The sequence below is a fragment of the Battus philenor genome, unplaced genomic scaffold, assembly GCF_028537555.1.
Source record: "Battus philenor isolate CCGP_79_NKW_IND1 unplaced genomic scaffold, ilBatPhil1.0.hap1 SCAF_22, whole genome shotgun sequence".
Classification (NCBI taxonomy): Eukaryota; Metazoa; Arthropoda; class Insecta; order Lepidoptera; family Papilionidae; genus Battus; species Battus philenor.
Genome location: NW_027181685.1, coordinates 12,596,309 through 12,617,994, shown reverse-complemented (window position 1 = coordinate 12,617,994; position 21,686 = coordinate 12,596,309). Strand labels below are relative to the sequence as shown.

General features: G+C 35.2%; 1 protein-coding gene across 1 annotated transcript in view; it reads left to right on the top strand.

The window, feature by feature from the left end:
- rg (rugose) overlaps positions 1-21,686 on the top strand; it is a 728,321-nt gene that overhangs the window by 451,368 nt on the left and 255,267 nt on the right. The window lies entirely within an intron of this gene.

Sequence of the window (21,686 nt, the reverse complement as noted above, 5' to 3'; positions counted from 1 at the left end):
TAAAAATTAATTGAATGTATTTTTAATTTATGCGGTGTTAATAACGTGAATCCGTAATGGTTAGAGCTTCATAAAACACATTAGCGGTATTCAAATGTTAAAGTCGTTATTGTACGTTCCAACGCGTCTCTTGTATGTGTTCACATAAAAATCTGCATACAGATCATTAAATGTATGCGTTACACTGAAAACATTTCGCGGCGGACCAACGGCGATTGAGCAATAAAATCGATATGCTTATCAAGAACTGCTTTAATGTTACGGTGACAATAATATTTGTTAATTTTTCGGGATAATTTTTATTAGTCACCCGGATAGGAGACACGAACATCTGACCTGTTTAATGTGTTAACCTGATTAAACTTAAATATGAAAAAACACATAGGTATTTTTTTTTATTTTTTAGAAAGACATTTTATTGTCATTTCTTCACTCGTTTATTAACATTTTGATTAAAAGTTGGCATAATTTTTGTCAACGCGATGTACATCTACGATAGGTAAGTTATTTTACTTGGTTATTAAACTATTGATGTATGTATGTTATAAATTTTGCAGTTCGCTATATTAAAAAAAAAACTTAAACAGTAATATTAAGTAAAATATAAAATGCATGCTACGAAAAAAGTTTTGGATTTTATTCCCGATTGAAGGGTTTTTTTCAAAGGCCCCGTTTGGAATTTTTGCTTCATAAATATTGTTTCATAATTTGTAAGTCTTACGCTGTTTTATATTGTACATCTATAGAATCAAAATTCAAATCAAAATTCTGAACCTGGCAGTAATATATGGAGATAATTGGTATTAAATTAACTTGTGTATATATATTTATGTGTACATTATATCCTGAAGATACCTTAGATTCCTTCCTTTTCTTAGTTCTAAATCTATAATTAAAATTATATTACTAAATAAATCTTATTATAATTCTTATTATAGCATTCAAGAATTTTTAGCTTACTGAAATGTATGGAACTTGATTCATTGAATGGCTTATAATATATAGTAAAAAAAATGTTCAAATTCATTTAAAATAGTATTTCTGGCTTTAACTATACTGAACAGATCAGCTTTCCGAGCTGATGGTAGCTCACAGCTTATACTGTTAATAATATTCGACTGTTCTAAAGTGCATGTGAATGCCTTTGCCAATAAAGATATTTTCAATTTGAATATCAGTGTCTTAACGATTATATGGTGCTTAGTAAAGTCAATTAAAAATAATAAATATTATTTTCATTGTACTAACACATATAATATCTTTGTTAAGGTATATCTGTAGAGAAAAGGATATGATTATTTTAAATATAATGTCGCTTTCGGACTGTCCTATGTGATGTGAAAGAGCTGGTACCAATATTGCCGGTTAAGTAGTTCACCGGTTGTTAAAACAAGGCCACGGTTTACGAGCTATAAAACAACTTGCATTATTTACGATCGTCAAAATTCGAGTCGATGTGTCTGTAGTGTCCTGGGAAAGGCGAAGAAGTTGGACGCACTAATGGCGATATAAAACTATCATGACTATTAAAGCTATAAAATGAATAGAACATTTGAATGGAGATTTTATGTTTTATTTTTAATGTTTATTCTTAATTGTATAAATATTGTTTAATCTGTTCGAATTTAGTGGCTCTTTTATATAAATAAATATATATATATATATATATATATATATATATATATATATATATATATATATATATAAATAGAATAGTGAATTTTAGTAATTTTTACAGCAATATATCCTATACATTGAGGCTTTGGGGTAGATATTAAAAATATATATGTTTTGCAAAAGAGAACCATTTCAGCTATACATATGTTACAGCTTAGGGCCGCGAATCTCCTTGAGAAAGCGCTTTAAAGAGGTCAATATTCTTACCGTGACGTCACAGTATATTTATGATAATATTTTGTATGTTTACAATAATTATAATAATTGCAATAAATAGGGGATGTCCATAGTATGTATGGACAAGGGTCTGTTAAAAACTGACTGTACCAAAGTGTCGGCTGCAAAAAGTCTATAAATCATTTGTAATAAACAGAATCAAATTAAACCTTGTGGTTTAACTTCCTACGCTGCGCGTGCAGTTCTATGGTCTTTACCCCCGAACCAAGCTTTCATCTGTTCTGCACGCCATGTGGCCTGATCCCTGCCACTTCAACCTGCCAATGCGTTCACCTGTGTTAGTTACTTTCGTTCGTGGAATGGCACCGACGACATAGTTACGGTCAAGGGAAATCGCCGGATGAAGACAGTGCAGGACTTGTGTCTTGTAGGGGGCGTCCTTCAGCTGAAAAGAATAGATTATATGACGTTCTTGCGTTACAACTACGGAGCGCAACGTGAGACGTCCTCGCGTAAGGCCAACAGACAAACTTTGTAAGGTTGTCGTAAGACACTGGCTGCAGGTTGCTTCCAACCAGTCCTATTGGAAGTCTCTGTGGGAGATCTTTGTTCAGAAGTGGACGTGAAATGTAAAATAATAATGATCAAACTAAGTCTAAAATTACATAGTTTGCGATGCCAATAAACGTTTTTCTTGTACATTTTTATAATAAAATAAGTAGGATCGGCAAAGAACTATTAAATTGTTGTCATACCCTCAAATAAAAGGAGTCGATGTTAATTATTTATGAATCAATTAGGGCGGCTGTTGGCTATTTAGACGACAAGCAATTAATTTCGCTCCACGATCACGACTTTCTACACGCGATGCGCCGGCGCAGGGACCAAATAAACCAACGGCGAACTTTAAATATTTATAACGCCGGCATTAATTCTCGGAACATTCGTTTTATAGCGTATTAATGAAATTCTAACGATAAATTTTATATTTTATTGCTTTATGAATAAAGATATTTTTTCTCCTATTCCCCTTACATTAAAATTTATAAATAATGTATTAAAAAAAAGGTACAGTCGCATGATAAAGTCGATTTCAAATAAGGTGTGACGTTTAGGCTTTGTTACGTTATTTATTAAGGATCTTGTTTGTACAAGTCGTAGTAAAATGAGAATTATATCCCATAACTCCAAATGCGAACGATACCATCATTACTTAAGCTTCGTTCGAAAATAGATCTTACTGCGTTCGTTTAAGGTTTAGATAAGAGTGTATTATTAGATGGGTTAAAGATGTTTGTAGTGAGTAGCGTGTGGGATATCGATAGCGGGTATAGGCGTGTAATATAGGCGGGTAACCGAATATGAGGCACTTTAACTGAGCGAACAATGCGACCCTGCGGCGATCGGGCCCGCGAGGCGCCACGGTAGTGTTGTTCCGTGCGATATCGAACTATCGATATTAATTTAGCCACTATTTACGATTTTTTTTTTATGACCCCCGCTATTGGGGGCCTCTCGTATCCCTATTTATGGTGGGACAGGGACTTTATTTGCAATTTATTTTTTCACATTGTTTTTTATTTACTTTCTCTTCTTTCGTACTTTATTGTCTCTTTCGGTCTATTATCTATCTTTCATGCTACAGTTCTTCTATCTTTCTCTTTTGCTCTGTTCAATCTTTCATTCTTTCCTCTTTTGTTATTACATTTTTCATTTTCCATTTTTTTTATTGTACATTTTTATTTTACATTATTATTACTTATCTTATAATTATTCTCTATCACAGTTTCATGTACTATTTATGATTTACGCAAGTAAGTACAAACTGGGTTCCGTCATTTCACCCAAATAAAGCCTTTATAAGTGAAATATAACCTGTATAAGTGGTATTTTATAACTTATTCTTAAATGTCTAGGGGCTCTTATTGTATTGGAATAACCAAATATGCTTCTGTTATTGTTTTTTGTAGTTCTGGAAACTAAAAGGCATTAGAGACCCTTGATAAAATCATATTTGATAAAATTTACGAACCTAAAACCAAAAAAAAACTTACACATAATAAAAATAACGATTTGTGAAAGATTTTAACTTATAACGTACATATTAACCACATTTAGATCTTTATAAGTGAGATAGATTTCTCTTGTGACAGTGTAAGATAAAAAGTCTTTCTAGCTAAATAGAGCGCGGTCACTTGACCTCACTTATTTAGGTTTGACAATAATTTATTTGATTAGGGTACAAATGTTTACATTTATTCGAGTGTCTATAACATAGGTAAGTTATATATTTACTTAAGCGCAAAAAATACTTAAACCAATAGAAAAACGTAATTCATGTTTATTCGTAAAGAATCGTTTACAGTGATCACGTGTGTATGGCTCGAGAAGAATTTTGTGTGCAGCTGAATTACACCAAATAATTCCCCAATCTCCTTTCTTTCATCGGACAAGACGTACGGATTCACGACATCCGTACACGGTTGAAATTCCTTCCACCCGCACTAAGCGTTTTACTAATACTTTTATAGTGCGAACGGCCAAGGAGTGCAACAAACAACTGGCATCATTGTTTCCAGACAATTATAACTTCGGAGTCTTCAAGATAAGAGTGAATAGGTATCTTCTAGAAAAGCATGTAGCATCCTAGAAGTCGTCATCGCTTAAGTTCAGACGAGACAGAGGTCAAATGCTTCACCTATAGAAATAAATAGCCAGAAGAGCACGATTTGATCAAAATTGGAGTCGAGTTCCCCTAATAGCATCTTTTTATCTAAAGCTATGAGGTTTCCAAATGCGACCTGTTCTAATAGGATCCCTCAATTAATTCTAACTGTTTTTATTATGTAGTCACTAAAAATATCCTAACTAAAGAGGTAGATTAAATCTTTCTCAAGTTTATTTCAAAATAATTTCAGCCATATGCCTTTCACTATCATATAGGCCGCCCCCATAGTTTTTTTAGGCTGATGGGAAGCGGCTAATATCTTTCGATGACCTTGACAGGTCTATCAGGTGGGCGCACTGCTATTTCAACAAATGACTTTAATAAATCCTTCAAGTGTTTGTTTAATAAACTTCTTAAGTTTATTGTAAGCCAATTCAGAGACATTGTGCTATAAAAAAATTTATTAAATGGTACATGACGTCTTAGATGACGGAAATACTACCGTCAATAAAGTGTAAAAGTGAATATCGATAATTACGAGTGCAAGCTCATGCCTAACAGCTTGTGTGTGTGGGGCATCTCCTCAGCCTCGGACAGCGGGACAATGGCGCCCCGCGGTGCGCCCGTGTCACTGCCCGCGGGGTGCCGGGGGGCTGCCCCCCCGTAGCAAGCCGTGCACTGATTCGACTTACCTTTCCTTTTTATAATACATTTTTAATTACATTTCTGTATTTGCACTGATCAGACTATTGAATTCTTCGAATTCAACTCGGATGCACAGACGACATATATTTCCAAAAGGCCGCAACGTCTGAAGACGAAGTTCTTTAAAAATTATATGCTACTGGTAATGATATCTTATTGTGAGATCCGCAGAAGTAGCAAGATTACTGATGTAGCTTGAGGAGTTGCTCATACGCGGCAGTGGGCTAGCCACTTTGCTCGTAAAACCGATGGTCTTTGGGACCGGAAGATTTTCGAGTGGTGGCCTCGAGTCGGATAGCACCCTTAGGTAGACGGACAATATAGATCACGATCGTGGTAAGCATCATATGGGCAGCGCAAAAGATTATCGTGGCGATCTTTGAGAGGAGACTAACACCTATAGTAAATAATCTTTAGTGAATTCTAATGTGAATGAAGTTAATTATATTAGAAATAGGCTTGTGTTGTCGTCGTCCGGAATGAGGTCTGTAGAAGAAAGTAACCGAAATAGTTCAGCAGATTGGCGAGTTGAAGTGGCAATAGGTAGACTACATAACGTGCTGAATATAGAGCCTTAATACATAGTATAAATGTAGCAATTCATATATATTTCAAATCTTCAATATCATGTATATACGTAAAGAAAATACAAAATAATTACACAAATAAAATTTTATAAGCTTATGCGTAAAAGATTAGTATTGAACACCAATATCCGCTAATGTTAGCTATAGAAGAATTAATAATTGTAAACAGTACCACTAAAAGTGTCTGGCAGCCGTCTTGTCGGTGGCGATGGCAATAATTTTACTTGATTTTACAATTTTTATGGCAACACCGTAGCTAAACATGCTTATCTAACTAAATTTAAATGAGAACACGGCTACACGAAGTCGGTTACAATTTTTTATTCGCCGTTTCGGTTTTTGAAATTAATTCATAAACGACAGCGGGTGAAATTAAATTTAAAACTATATATATAACTAACTATATATATTTCTACAAGGAAAGAATTTTAATAATAATATGCTTTAAACTAAAACTATAGCTGAAATGAATTATATCGATGGTCTCAAATAATATGGAAATCACCGTTATCGTATTGTGCTCTGTTCCAGTTAAGCCTTACTAAAATTCTTACGTCCCATATGTAACATACAATGTGTTGACTCCATTTTCAAATTGACCCTCTGTGAGGCATGCGCCCTACTTTAGAAAATACTGGTCGAGAATACCCGCCCCATGTTTAACTGACGACGTATGTACCTAAGTATTGAAAACGCTTTTCTCTCGTGCGTTAGACCACCATATTAATATCGAAATTGTATCCGAGGTATTATTTACTGCGACTAATTCAACCGATTTCAAAGATTGTAAATTGAATTCGTAATGGGGCTTTTTATTTGTTTATGCTAATGCCCCGTTTTAATTAGCTGCGCAGTGTTTATGGCCGGTGCGAGCGGGACGGACGATCGAGGAATTCGGAGTATTCGTTATCGATATCGATTTATTGACGCGTAGATCATTACGACGGGATTGATAAATTGGTAATAGTCGTTTGTTAGTTTTATGCGCCTTTACTGGTTTGGAGATTTTGTTGGTTTTCTTAATTGATTTGTGCACATTAATGCAGGTTACTGAGATGATAACTTTTCTCGTGTTCCGTATACAAACAAATTATTTTTTTGGACGACTTTTTGACAAGTCAAAAGTGAATATTGTATTATACTTACATTTATATTGTTAGTTGATTGGTGTGCAATACCTGTTTTTACAGCAGTTTTAGCTGATAGATCGCTAAAAATGCTTAACATAGACTTGTAGTCAGTATATTATGTGACATATGTCATTTTTATGTTAAAGCGAAAGAGTTAAACTCTTTTCGAGTTCATTTCAGAATTGCCTTCCTTGACATTCAAATTGCCACCCTGCGATGCGAGGGTCCCTCGTTGGTAAACACCGGAGTATGCTCTTCAGGCATTTTACTTAAAATACCCGGCAATAAATATTGCACATCGACCTTTGGAAAGAGACAATCGGCTACTTTCGGCTTCGTAGAGCACTATTTCTGTCCCACACTACCTATGTGACGTTTTGTCAGTTGTTGCATTTCGAGCGACAGAGATAATACTCTACGACGCCGAAATTAGTCGATTGGCTCTTTCCAAAGGTCGATGTGCAATATTTATCGCCCGGTATTGTATGATGTAAATAAAAAAAATAAAAGAATGTAGACATACTTGTGTGGTACTTTAAACATCACAAAAACATCACACGGAAGTTACTTAAAAAGATGGTTATTTATACAAAAGATTATGGGGATATAACAATATATAAAAACAGCGTTTAAGCGAAATTAATTTGTTATGTTATTCACAAGAGTTATGTAGCAGTCAGTAGTGAAAGTTTCCATCGTCCACTCATTTGTGCGTTAATATCGTAAATAATAAAATTATGCGAGTCGAAGTAATAACATGCTAATTTTGTCGTGATGTTTATTATATTTGTTTTAATTACAAATACGTGAATTATTATAATTGCGGTCGGTTGGGATACTTCTATAATGTTCAGCAAGTGGCTGCCGAGTAATTACGGAGAACCACGATCTCATTACTCGGCGGTACAGTCGCGTACAGTGTACACTGAGCAATAGTTTGAATACAGGGGTTGTCAAACTCGAAAGCTGACTTGAGCCATAAAATTATGATTTTCATTAACTAGTAAATTGTAATAATATATAGTCAAATTAATTATTATATGAATTTTTTTTGGTTCAGATTACTTTAAAGATAAAGATATAGTTAAAATAACTTTATTCAACATAGGAACTTTTAACAGACCTCTTATTGATCGTGAACCTGCTTCGCAAGGTGTTATAGTTGTGGAGAAAAAGCAGGAAGAAACTCCACAACGATATATCCTATAATAAAGTGTAAGAAAGGTTTATGCATATACAATTTATCACATATATAGCCTAAATGAAATCAAAATAATCAGGCGTCATCACTGCAAAGGATTCTTGTCATTTAAATATTTGTTTATTGAATAATAATTTTTTTCGGTCAATTTTTTTTACAGGCATTTTGAGTTTTGTAAATGGTAGTCCAATAATGTTTTGCGGCATGTTATTAAAAATCCGTTTATTACAAGTGAATAAGAGACTTTTTGCTATTGGAACTTTGATACAGCCAGTTTTTCATGGCTATGGGCGTCCGTTATATATATATATATATATATATATATATATATATATATATATATATATATATATATATCACCGACTGCTCAAAAAGATTGGTGGACGTAAGCTGTAAATAGCTAGGATAATTCTCTCGTGTAAAACAAATAATAGACCCAATGGATATCATAACTGGGCACCAACTATGAACAACCCGGGCCGAGAATTCAACACCCCTGGTTACATACATCGCAATGGCATGCTCGGGAGTTGGTCGATTGCTCTGTGTACTCGACTGTATCAATTTTAAAATGATACAACTAGGCTTTTGTTTGATTTTTAATGTCAGAAAGGAATTCTTGGAACTGTGGTTATTTTTATTTGTATGGTACGTGCTCCTTTATCTGATACTTCAAAGTTAAATACTATCTTGTTAATACTCTGAATTAAAAAGAAATGGTATGTTTAACAACTATGTTATTTGATTAGATGTCTATATTAAAGAATTTTATTTGACTCATAAATTATCTTTAGTTAAATATGTATTTAATTAATAAAAATAATTAACGCTTTCTCGTCCACATTTGACTACTATCTCGCCTGTTGGAAAGCGTCGATGTGGGTTCAAAATGAAGCAAGCAGAAGTAAGAAAAGGACCAATATTTAGCCACTTCCGCACATGCAGTGGTAGTCGTGCAACAACAACAGAACAACACAGAGTCTGAGTTTGGCACACATCGGTGTAACATAACTCCTGAAGATGCCCCGTGGAGGGGTGAAACACGTGTTGAGTAATTTGGCGGTGGCGGTTGTGTGATTCGCATTGTTTGCCGAATACGCATTTATCAGCGGGCTGGCGGGCGGTGCACTTTGTTGCACGACTACCACTGCATGTGCGGAAGTGGCTAAATATTGGTCCTTTTTTTACTCAGATGAATCTGTAAAAGGCTAGCAGTGGTTAGCAACTTAAACGGCAAATTAAAAAGAAATAGATTATATTACTAATAGCCGTTACTATTCCAGGGCCGAAAATAGATTAATTAGCGCGTCGCAGCTGTGACGTCGACGTGATCCACGCAAACATTGCGTCGACAGCGAACTACCAGCATCGCATATATGCACGCTGCAAACAATATCCATAGAAATCACGAATTCTGATTTAATTGAAAACGAGAAAATTTTATTTTCTTACTTAGGATGGACTTCCGCAAGATAACGCCTGATTCCATTAAATATTTAAGAAGCAAGCAGACTCAATAGGCATCTGTTCACTCTGACCCTGAAGAGACTTGGTTTCTAATTCTTGGGAAAAAAAGAAAGCCGGCAGATCTAAACGTTGAGTTGAAACGCTTGGTACGTTCCTAAGGATCACAGCGTGGTAGTTTACATACATTGGCCTAAACATTTAGTGTGGGTTGAAGATATTTCAACCGTATACGGATGTCGTGAATCCATGCGTGTTTGTACGATGGAAGAAGGAAGAAGGAAGTTGCGGGAACTAATTCACAATAGTACACCGATATACTGGCAACTTTTCTCTGATCCTTCGAGATTTGAATTTTAATGTTTAAAATATTTTATGTTTGATGAAAATAAACTGTGGATGTTGGATCAAAATAAATAAGTAAATAAGTTTATAATTATCACGATGTAATGTTTTTCTGTCAGGTGCATACTCTATTTGGTTCGTCACATTTAAATGTTAAAAACATTAAGAGTATAATATACACGACCCGCCGTCTGTTTACTGTCTATAATGTTCTCTCATGCACCTGTTCCTAGTTCAATTAAATGAGTAATTTTATTGCTGCAAAAACACTAGGCAGCACCAACGGCTTCGAATACACATTGCGTGCTTTTTAACATTTTATAATTCCATAATAACAACCGATTGAAGTTCCAAAGGCTTGGTTGAATAGGCACTCATTATTATTATATATTAGAATATATATCCCACAGACATTAGCGTCCGTGCCTTTGTTTTTACATTTAATATTTACAATTTTTTTTGCTAACTGTACTAACTCTTACCAAGTCTGTTAATATATTTTAACGACGCCCTAACAATGTCCAGTTTTTAAAATTATATTTCGTGCGACCAATTCCTCATCCCTACTCTATATTGCCAGTCTCAGGTTGAACACACAATAGTAGGTCCGCGATGATTTAAAAGTCTCACTGTTATCATCGTCGTTTTAGCTATAAGAAGTCCACTGGTGGACATAAGTCTGCCCCTTATATTTTTAAGTGTACGTACATAGCGGTTTTTATTAGGTTTCCGCCTTGTCGCTGTCAATTTAGGGGCAGACGTTCTGTGATATTTAAAAAACGCCCTCAGCGTCTTGTCATCTCAAACTTTTGAAGCAAAAAATGCCAACATATATGCAGAACTTTCAAAGAAATGATGTTTGAATGTAGTTATACGTATTTACCTTTTAATATAGCAATTAGTCATTGATATATATATATCTAATATAATAAAATTCTCGTGTCACGGTGTTCGAACTTGAACTCCTCTGAAACGGCTCGACCGATTTTTACCAAATTTTATATGCTTATTCAGTAGGTCTGAGAATCGGCTACTATCTTTTTTCTATACCCCTAAGTGATAAGGGTTGTTCACCCTTAAAAGATTTTTTTTAATTTTTTGACGAAATTTTTTGTTTTTATTATTTTATGTTAAAGCATACAAAAATAGATACTACTCTAAATTTTTACTCCTCTACGATCAACCCTTATTCTTTATTTGTTAATTAAAAACTTTTTGCAAAACAACGTTTGCGGGATCAGCTAGTATATATATTATAACACTATCGGAAGTATGAAACAACAAATTATAGACAATAATTGAGTGACATTTATAATGTTCATGTTTACTATCATTTAGAGCAGCCTGTAATATAATTTATATGTTTTATTCAATAATTATCATATAAATGTACAATTTAAGAAACATTTTTTGTAACAGCTGTGCGCCTGCAGTATGCAAAAAGTTTAACAAACTTTTAAGTTTTGCTGTTGGCGTGTGTATTTCAAATTAATTCAAATTTACAATGTAATTGAAGAATGCATCTACACGTACTTTTGTATCGTCAATTATTTAAACATTATATGTAGTTACCACCGGCTTGGAATGCTAATCTGCTAAGAGCTGACTAAAAGCACAACAGTTGCTTTATTTCAATTAAATTTAACAATTATATATACATTTTAATATTAAACATGTAAATGTGTAAACAAACCAAGTCCCACATCTATATATTTAATAAGAAACTTTTAGTTTTAGATTAAAAACTAAGAAAGTAGCGTCTTAGATATCTTGTGGAAAATTATTATATAAATAAAAAAATAGGTTGAGTCGTTTGAGCTTGTGGTGTTATATTGTACACCACTGCTCTCTGTTCTGTAAAGGGGCGTAGTGAGTAATTTTTACCACTGTACTTTTCTAGGGCTAAAACTGAAACAAAAATTGAAAGCACAAATTTTTTTTTAAATATTTTATATATAAGCAAATGCAATGCACCCAACTCTTTTCTTACACGATATTGTAATATCGCGATTCGCCAATAAAAATAAATCTACATTTCAAAGCGAATTTTTAGTTTTGGTACGAATCCCTAAAAAAATTTTTGGTTTTAATATTGACATGTGTCTTACATAAACATAATTTTACAGCAACAAAATACAATCTGGGGAATACCGTAACCCCTCCTTTCCATACTTTTTGTTTCTAGGTAGGTGTTATTTTAGAATAAGGACATTGAAATAGAGTACGACTGGGATACTCAACAGGCGTTATTTTAGTAAGTGGTAGTTTACCTAAACACCTGTCATCTGATGCATTAATTAAACCCAATAGTAAATACATAGAACTGTTTTATCATATTTTCTCAAAAACTTACTAGATGGCGCTAGTCAAGCCGCCTCATAGACGCAGTACTGATTTACCGACGTTTTATTGTCTATAAAACTATTCTGTAAGCGTGTTGTACATGCTCCATATAATCAATATTTGATAGATGATTTAATGTTCTTTTCTGTTCTCTTCTTGGAACTTGAAGAGCAGCCTACCATCATCTGTATCCATAACTTAACGGAAATTACGCACAGTTGTGAATAAAGTACAGTTTTTAAGTGTTTTTTATTAATAAAACTATAATCCGAATTTTTATATAGTAATCATGAACAGTGCTAGTAGGTAGAGGACTGAGACATGCGATTGTAGGTTGCGGGTTCGATTTCCGGGATATTGTCTTATACATAATTAACACTTTGTTTATTAATTGCTACGCTCATAAATAAGTTCTCATTGGATGCGTAGCAGCGTCCTCTGCGTATAGTGATACGAAATTGCGAACGTCAAATTTTAAAATTACTTTAAAAGGTAAAGATAAACCTTAATATCTCTCGAGAAAATTCTCCAAGCTTTGCCTAAATAGCATCTAGAAATGATGACCACTCGCGCCTTGTTCCCACGTCGTCGCCGTCCGACACCGTCCGACAATATACATATTATGTCACTGTCAGCTCCCGTACAATTGACACGTGTCATTCTTACTGAAGATTTGTTGTTCCAACATGCCAAGCGACTTTCAATTATAATTCTTCGTGATAAAGTTAAAAATGTAATTTGTGATTGTAGCATGATCTTCGGTTCCATTTTAGTTTTTATGTGTGTGGGTTTACGGTGTACGTGGCGAGTGCGTAAATAATAAAAGTATGATAATCTGTTTTTGTTGCGCTGAGTGCGGCTCGTGGAGGCTACCTGTCGTTTCTGCATTGTGCGCGACGTTTGATTCCGAGACTCGATAGGGAAAGTAGGTGTTGACGAAAGACTATTGTGGATGTACCTCAAACATTAATTTTTTATATTTTAATTGATCTCAATTATTACGAAACAAACCATCGTTTCGTCTGATATACCTCAGTGTCTAAAGATGAAAATCCACGACCTATGTGTTACCAATGACGATATATGATACAGAAAACCAGTGTCTCACTTCATGCTTTATCGGCATCATCACATTCGCTCGTCATGGATGGGGCTGGAGATTTCTCTTCGAGATCGAATAATATTTGAACGGAAGAAATTGTTAGCCCAGCGAATTGGTAGGTTTAAGTGGCACAGAACAGGTGGGCGCCCGAATATTAATATTCCGGAGTGAAGTATGAATCCAGTTTATGTTATTTGGATCCAGCTATCGGAAGATTCTGGATTCAATGCATTTCCAATCAGTCCTGTTGATAACCTATTGGAGAGGCGTTATTAGCTGGAAAAAATATCCAACTACGCACAGATGTTTTCTTTAATTTCGATCGATTGTCATGTCCATATATGACTTACGCTATCGCCCTCCTGTCGCTTGGGCGACGGGTCACCGTCCGCTGCGGGTGCGGTGGAATTTAGGCGCCGCCAGCGACCAGCGTCGACACCGCGGGGAGCCGCTCTATGGACACGCGTGCGTCACTAGGGGCACTATCCGAGAATCTCAAGCCCATCCTATCAGACCAACCTATACCATCAAACATTTTGAATTCATTTTCCACCGAATAACATGGCCATTTTAACGGATTTTTTTAAATATTTGCAATCTACAAGTTCCTATACACCTTGACATATTTTTTACATAATTTTCTGACTAAATATGGCGGAGACAGCCAAAGTTATATTTTTTTTCTCTGAATAAACAATGTCTATTTTTACTAATATAAAAAAAAACTTGAGTTATTTCCTATAAGCAAAGCAATCAAAAATATAAATATTAAAAGATTGTTCGGTATAAAATTTGGTTTCAAACTGTACAATGATTGTAATAGTATCTCCTGATAAGCTGCATTTTGTACTTATAATTTTATTCTGTCGGGCTAAACTTTACAGTGTTTTTACTAATCCATGACGTTTGCCACTTGGTATTTATAGTATGATCTGGCCATGGAAAGTGTGTGGCTCTCTTTTCGTTCAAGATAAAATCAGATATAGCAGATTCATAGACAAACGAAAGTAACATAACGACATAGCCCTCATTATAAATAAAAGGTCCAAGTAAAGGACTGAGACTTGCGATCATAGTTCGCGAGATCGATTCCGGGATGCCATCTTATATAATTCACACTTTGTGTATTAATTATATAGAATTGCCACTGCTCACAAATAAGTTTCCAGAGGATGGGCAACAGCATCATCTGCGTATTATAATGCTGTGATCATCAACCCGCCTGTTAAGTATGGCGATTATGGTATATCCCACTATAGATATCTTTGTAGGAGGCCTATACCACGCAGTGGGCGTCAGTATACATATATTGTATAAATTACAACGTTAACAGGTTCGTAAGTTAAAGAGGCAGTGTTAAATTTAATAAAAAAAAATTGTTGAGTTTTTGGCCGGCTTTTCTTAGCAGATCAGTATGAGTTAGCAGCTTATTCTTCGACTAACTACACTGATCTTTATAAAGTTGAATTTGTCATTCAAAAGAGCATGTAAATTACAATTTCATTTTCGGAATATCTAAGACAATTGGTGAACTAGTACATAGTTAAAATAAAACTGTGGTATTTATTAAGCGGCGTCAGTTGGAAAATGCGCTATGAAGTTGTTGGATTTCTATAACAAACAAATTGTGGCTGGCCATTATACATTTCTTTGATCGTGTTGCTCGAAGAATGTAGTAATTTTCTACCGCTACCGTCGGGAGCTATTCCAGGAGACGTCGATGTGACGCACGTAAATAGGAATACTTTATAAATCACGGGACATTTAAAATTAGTCACCGAAAGCAATAGCGCGGTAGTTAAACAGAAATAATTACCGGTGGCGCATTCCTCGCGGGAACGCCGGAATCTAAGGCATCCGGACGCGACCCCGGAGGCGCCGTCGGAGCCCTAATTGCCGCCAGCGGAGCGCTAACCGGAGGGCGGGGCTGTGGTATGGCAACTAATGACGCGCCGATAGAAAAAATGCGCCATGTTCGTATCTCGCCGTTGGTGTCCGTATCTATTTTTTTAATTATTTTATTTACATATATTAAGATACTTCAGCCCAGACCAGAGTCCAATATTGGAGTATTTTCGAGTATACCTATTAATATAAGTAAAAAAAATTACATAAACAAGTCGTTCTTACAGGTGAAATTTCTTAGCTGATTTATATTCGGCAAATGGTGTATTGATAACAAATTTAAAGTCACTAAGACTTATAGACCTAGAGATGTCTTGATGAGACATTCTTCTTTATTTCAGCCGATAGACGCCCACTGATGGGTACAGGCTTCCCTCCAAACATCGCCACGATGACCTGTCCTGCGCTGCTTGTATCCAGTGACTTCCTGTGATCTTAGCTATGTCGTCAGTGCACCTAGTGGGGGGGGGGGTCTACCAATGCCGCGTCTGCCGGCTCCTGGTCGCCACTCGAGAATAATTACTACCTAGTAAAGACTTTATAGAGATGTATAGCTCATTGTCCTGCGCTGTCTGTATCTATTGACTTCCTGTGACTTTAGCTATGTCGTCGGTTTAGCTCGTGGGGGGATTACCCGCGCCGCGTCTGCCGGCTGAGGCATTGTATAGGCGGAAATCTTATTTATTTAGATGATGAATGAATAACTTATTTGCTATCAATTAATATATGTACATGTATATATACCCCATCCAAAGATATAGTAAAGGATAAAAAGTATTATATTTATGTACGATTATTGGAAATAGGTATAAAAACTTTAAAGGGGTAAATATATCGCTTATTTCAGCAAAAAGCTTAAATAAGGTGATCAGTTTGAAATAAGTTACATTAATTTTTTTTTTATTGTAATCCGACAGGTCAATGACTTCTGACAGAACAAAGTTTGCAGGGACAGATAAATAATAATTAATTTTCATATTTCGGAAACGCTTTTTCATACCATATTATAAATAAGTTACTTATTATTTCTAAAATAATTATTTATTGAGGAGGAGTACAATAGGATAATTGACACCAAATGAACTGATACATAAAACCATTAAAAGCTTTCATATTTGTAACCAATCACCTTTAGATATAAATAGTGAAGGTTTATTTAAATTTTTACGGACCTCTGAAATTTAAAATAAATATCGATGCGTCATCCACGTGTTGCTAGTTACGGGGCGGAGGAAGTTTACGTTTAGGATGCTATCGCTCTCCGGGGTATAGTTTTTATATGTCATGTATTTAAATCAAACCATCTGTATTGTGGGTTCCGGACGCTGGTGTATTAGGTTCTGCCACACGGAAGCTTCGCGGCGGTTTTATAATATTTGTTTTTGGTTATACGCCGTTTAATATTGTTTATAAGGCTTCACGCTAAATCATAATTTACACACATACACAAACACACACACAAATATATATAATCGTGAACTTTTTCAATTTAATTTTTTTTATTTCGGTCCATACACTGATTCTCAAGGTGTTATAATTTAACAATGAGCATTTGTAGTGAGGTAAAGTGAAAAAAAAATGATCAAGCGGCATTATCGTGAAGGATTCTTATTCTCAAGCCTTTTCCGTCAATTAACTTTTAAAACGCATTTGAATGAATTCTGAAAATTGTAATAGTTTGTTATAAACTTAAAAAAGATTAATTTATTAAAATATATTGTGAGGTCAAATATGTTATATTGATATCTTTAAACATCTTCTCAAGAAGACCTGCGGCATAAATTGTTGGGACGGCTCTCTATCCTCTTGGACTCGATGAGTTGGCCCCACTGGTTTCTTTGCCCGTACAGAGTCAGCCTATCGGGTTGGTGATCACCCGCTTGATCTTTTCCTTTACTTTTTCTGCGACAACCAGCTTATCTAGACTCTCTACTTGTATCCGAGCTATGTATCAGATAGTGGAGAGTTAGTTGAGAAAAGATTTGTTGGTTCTCGTTATGTGTTACAACTTAGTTATGATTTATATTATTATTATATATAATTGTATTGGAAATTTATTGGGGAGGTCATAATTCAGGAAAGGACGACCTTTTGTTATCGCTTCGTGCGGAATAGACTGAAATGATTAAAGTATGTGTAACCAAAAAAGTTTACTAGCTTTTGTTGTCATTGTTTATTGTCAGGTATTTTTGCTACGCTACCACCTGACCTTAACATTTGCGAAGCTATCGATTTTCACCCACCCCCACGTGAGCAAAGTGCCCGCACCGCGCGGCCGTCACGCGACCGATCGTGTGGACAACTTCACTCGTTCAGCGCGACAAAAACTTTTCTATTGTACGCCTTTATGACTCCCATACACGCTATTATCTCGTATATTAGGCGTGTCATGTGGGTTTTTAAGACTTTAGAAACATTGTTTCTTTCTATTTACAATGGTCGTAAACGCGGGTTTATATGTTTCGGTTTGTTGGTTAGACACACATGTGAATTGACTATTGAATTCACGACGATTTAAAATTGGATAATGAAGGTATTTGACGAGTGGGCGTTACCGGTGATGACTTATGATCTACCGATGATGTTGTTTATCCATAGGCGATGGAAGAGATTACACTTGAAACTTTTTTTTTCTAAACTGCGAGAACTAGTTAGAAATGTGTAGATCCAATAAAACCAAGGTCACTGATCTACCTCGAAGCTGGTAGCAGTGGCCGGGGCACATTACTTTTACTCAGTAACCGGCGGCCTTTGGGGATGAAAGGTTCTCGTATGGGGACTGCGACTCGGTAGAAGCGGCGACAAAGTCCAGGTCGCGGGAAGTCACTGGATTGGTCATCTTGGCGAACCTTGGAGAAGGCCCGTTCTTTTTTTTTGGCCCCCGCTATTGGGGGCCTCTCGTACCCCTAACTTTTTGGGATCAGGAACTTTATTGTTCGATAATTTTTTCAATCTTTTCTTTATTTATCACTCTATTTCACGCGTCACAATATCTTTCATTCTTTACTTTTGTCCTTCACAATATCTTTCGTTTTGCTCTTTTATACCTTCTTTCTTTCCTCGCCTTTCTTCCATCATCTTCTTACTCTAAGGTGGCTAGGTACATTTTATTTATTTTTATTAGGCCCGTGCTTTGCAATGGCCGTTTAGCGGATGATATGATGATAATGAAATTTTTAGGATGCTGATGATCATAGGTCGTAAATTGGATGCCCGGAATACTATCTTATATAATTCACACTTTGATCATTAATTGTCTAAGATGCACACAAAAGCACTGCTCACAAAGAAGTTTCCAGAGGATGGACAGATTAATTACTTTGGCGTACCATAATACTGCCGATTATGGTATATCCTCCTATCCTCCCATAGATATATTTGGTAAAAGCCTATGCCTTGCGGGGGGCATCTAAAGTTTGAAACGATGTCAACTTTCTCATTACCGTTTCCGGATATGGATGACACTAATACGACTTACAATTGTTTTGTGATTAGAGAAGATCTTGTAACATACCACCCGGAACCGAAAAACTTAAAAAAATTTGAACTAAACGTGGAGCAATTACAGGCAAGTGTAATCGGCTGTAACATCGGCACGTAGGCAGGTCGCACATCGCATTTATGTATGCCTAACGAGGATTGAATTAACCTCTCCAGATTATTATCAGGTGTGAAAAATAACTGGAAGCGACAATTATAAAGAATTCACAGCGACCCCTCCACAGTTCTGCAACACAAGCGGAATTATAAGTGCAAGATAGGGTAACAGTGCAACAAGTATTTCTGGAGATATTCTCGAGCAATTTTATTGGGTTATATTCTTATGGGCCTTTTTTTGGGGCCTCTTGTTTAACCCCTGTCATAGATAGAGGGTTCTTATTTTCATAATATTTTTATTTTTTAACTTCTATACACATCGTTTCAAGCGTTTCGTCTATTTATACCTAATCATACGGTTTAATAAAATGATACGATAATTTATGTTAAAAATCAAAGAATATAAATTTAAAATAACGATATAGTAACAAGTGGTGCAAAAGTAATGTCATAATGTGAACGTGCTCTAATTTTTGCAAATGGCGCCAAATGTCACTGTACTTTGACATTTTGGAAGTAGGTATATAGATATACTTCATCTCTTGTTGACAACTAATTCTCTGCGTAACTTTTTATTTATATTACCGGAAAGTAATCTCGCTTTCTTAAGTTAAATTTATGTGACTACATTTTTATCTTTTTTATCAACAATCTTTTGCAAATACAATACAAATTTTCAATGCAGGAGCTCTAAAAATCAATCGATTTTTTCTGTAAAATACGTCGTCAGAAACGACATCACTTTCTGGACCCCTTAATAATAAATTACATTAAAAAGTTACTTGTATCTCTTTGTAAGAAGTGTTTATTAAAAATTGTCCGTACGACTTCGCAAAGTTGGTCACCGTCTAGGAAACATTAGTGAAAAATGTACAGAAACAGGCGCCGGTTCTCTGGCGTACCAGCACGTAGCCGAGTAAAAAAAAAAACACAATAGGTGATAAAAAGAGTCGCGCAATATCAAAATGAAGTCATGTCGGCACGTGACGGGAAAGAAATCGGTGCATTGGGAGGCCGTCGACGGGCGCATGCTAAATGTTCCTGGAAATTATATCTGTGATATGGGAACTCGGCTTTGTACTGCATTCTTTTGCGTTTGGTGCTATTATTATTTAAGTTTCGGGTGATGTGTTACATATGATTGAAAATTCTTCTTTTGTAATTCACGTCCTCGTATCTTAACGAAATTAAAACCGAAAAAGTAAAGTCTTAAATTGGATTCTACTATACAGTACCCGGCGATAAATATTGCACATTTTTGTCGCACATACCCATGTAACGTTTTGTCAGTCGTGCGACAGAGATAACGCTCTACGAAGTCGAAATTAGTCGATTGTCTCTTTCAAAAGGTCGATGTGCAATATTTATCGCATATGATCGTATTACAGACATGTGAAAATAGTGACAAAAAAAACTAGACCTAGTTTGTTGATCAACGTCAATTAAAACGTGTTGCGTTAGCTAAATTTGTATTTTTTATTATTTAAAAGAATACATATCAAAATAAAAATGCTTACTTTATTCAACAACTTCTTTGATATTTTTGTTATATAACAAATACAAATGTAGGTATTTCCATATCAACACATTCATATATAATTATTTTTACAAATCCTCTATCGTTATAAACTACGTAATACATCTTTTGGACCCTAAAAATTTTACAATGTCTTTGACCCACGATGTGAAATATTGACACAAATATTCATTCTTTCGAATAGACTTTATAGGAAGCATAGAAACGTCAAGGCATTAGATATATTTATATGTATTTAAATAAAATTTTTACATAGTGTTTCATAATTTTCTCCACATGAAGTATATTTATTCTCATCAAGAAAAACCGGGCAAAATTGATCCATACTCTTTCATTGATTATTATATAAAATTTTTATCAATATTTTAGTAATGTTAAATATAATAATATACACTATATTATTTTTTAATATCTTTCCTTAAATCTTTAAAATATTTCGCGGATAAATTAAAAGATTCAAGAAATTGTTTACTAAGTTTTTAATTTAAAGGCTAATTAATGCATATACCAGGAACATATAAAATAGGTTTACGAACACAATTACCAGGAGCGCATAGCATCATAGAAGATACCGTTATTGGAATGAAAGGCCAATTTAATTTACCTTAGCAGGAAGGAATGAGTTTGTGCAGCGCGTGGTTGCCTCGAGGTGCGCGCGGGTGGCCGTGTGCTTCGTCCCGCTAAAGACCTCCTGTCAAACTATGACAGCCTGGTATCAGGGCTGTGCAACTGTGCAACAATAATTATTCCTATGCATTTTAATTAAATGAATGTTTTTTTTTATGATAGGCGTATATATGCAGCCTTAAAAAGAGATTCGATTGTATGTTGTATTATAAAATGGGAAAATGCTTGTTAATAACTAATTATGCGGCGAGCACAATGGCAGCCCTAATGTTATTATGGCAGCGGAACAAACTCGTTTGTGTCGGTTTAAATGAATCGCGTGACTTGGAGAAACAATTCGCTCGCTCGGAAGTACGGCGGAGTGGATAACATTGAAAAGGTTTTTATTTTTTAAAACATTCTCCTAAAAGAATTTTTTGTACTCGAGTACAATAAATCCTTTGTGCTAGTAAGGATATTTTAGATATGAACTGTTAAAGGATATATTTTGAAATTCGAATTGTTGTTAACCATTGTAAATAACATTACAGTTAAGATATTATTAAAAGACGGCAGTATGAGTTATGCGCGCCTATTCCGGCGAGGTTCACACAGGTTCAACTGTTAGAAGATAACTAGAAA